We start from the raw sequence: 1490 nt of genomic DNA on the forward strand, positions 1-1490 counted from the left end.
CAGTCTCCCATGGGGAACCTTGTCGAATGCCTTACTGAAATCCATATAGATTACATCTACTGCTCTGCCCTCATCAATCCTCTTTGTTACTTCTTAAAAAAACTCAATCAAGTTTGTGAAACATGATTTCCCACGCACAAAGCCATGTTGACTATCCCTAATCAGTCCTTGCCTTTCCAAATACATGTACATCCTGTCCCTCAGGATTCCCTCCAACAACTTGCCAACCACCAACATCAGGCTCACCGGTCTATAGTTCCCTGGCTTGTCCTTACCGCCATTCTTAAACAGTGGCACCACGTTTGCCAACCTCCAGTCTTCCGGCCCCTCACCTGTGACTATCGAAGATACAAATATCTCAGCAAGAGGCCCAGCAATCACTTCTCTAGCTTCCCAGAGTTCTCAGGTACACCTGATCAGGTCCTGGCGATTTATCCACCTTTAACCGTTTCCAGTCATCCAGCACTTCCTCCTCTGTAATATGGACATTTTACAAGATGTCCCCATTTATTTCCCTACAGCCTATATCTTCCATATCATTTTCCACAGTAAATACTGATGCAACATACTCATTTAGTATCTGCCACATTTTCTACAGCTCCACACAAAGGCCACCTTACTGATCTTTGAGGGGCCCTATTCTCTCCCTAGTTAGCCTTTTGTCATTAATGTATTTGTAAAAACCCTTTGGATTCTCCTTAATTCTATTTGCCAAAGCTATCTCATGTCCCTTTTTGCCCTCCTAATTTCCCTCTTAAGTACACTCCTACTTCCTTTATACTCTTGTAAAGATTCACTCGATCTATCCTGTCTAGACCTTGCATATGTTTCCTTCTTTTCCTTAACCAAACCCTCAATTTCTTTCATCATCCAGCATTCCCTATACCTACCAGCGTTTCCTTCCACCATGACAGGAATATACTTTCTCTGGATTCTTGTTATCTCATTTCTGAAGGCTTCCCATTTTTCAGCCATCCCTTTTCCTGCGAACATCTGCCTCCACTCAGCTTTTGAAGGTTCTTGCCTAATAGCGTCAAAATTGGCCTTTCTAAAATTTAGAACTTCAACTTTTAGATCTGGTCTATCCTTTTCCATCATTATTTTAAATCTCATAAAATTACGGTCGCTGGCCCCAAAGTGCTCTCCCACTGACACCTCAGTCACCTGCCCTGCCTTATTTCCCAAGAGTAGATACATCCACATACTGAATCAGAAAAATTTCTTGGATGCACTGAACAAATTCCTCTCCATCTAAACCTTTAACACTATGGCAGTCCCAGTCTATGTTTGGAAAGTTAAAATCCCCTAGCATAACCACCCTATTATTCTTACAGATAGCTGAGATCTCCTTACAAGTTTGTTTCTCAATTTCCCTCTGACTATTAGGGGGGTCTATAATACAATGCCAATAAGGTGATCATCCCTTTCTTATTTCTCAGTTCCACCCAAATAAATTCCCTGGATGTATTTCCGGGAATATCCTCCCTCAG

The 1490-nt window shown here is 42.0% G+C and overlaps 1 protein-coding gene across 2 annotated transcripts in view; it reads right to left on the bottom strand.

The window, feature by feature from the left end:
• The window catches only part of micu2 (mitochondrial calcium uptake 2), a 452381-nt gene that overhangs the window by 206090 nt on the left and 244801 nt on the right, over positions 1-1490 (bottom strand). The gene's annotated exons all lie outside the window — the stretch shown is intronic.

This window comes from Chiloscyllium plagiosum, chromosome 6, assembly GCF_004010195.1.
Source record: "Chiloscyllium plagiosum isolate BGI_BamShark_2017 chromosome 6, ASM401019v2, whole genome shotgun sequence".
Lineage (NCBI taxonomy): Eukaryota > Metazoa > Chordata > Chondrichthyes > Orectolobiformes > Hemiscylliidae > Chiloscyllium > Chiloscyllium plagiosum.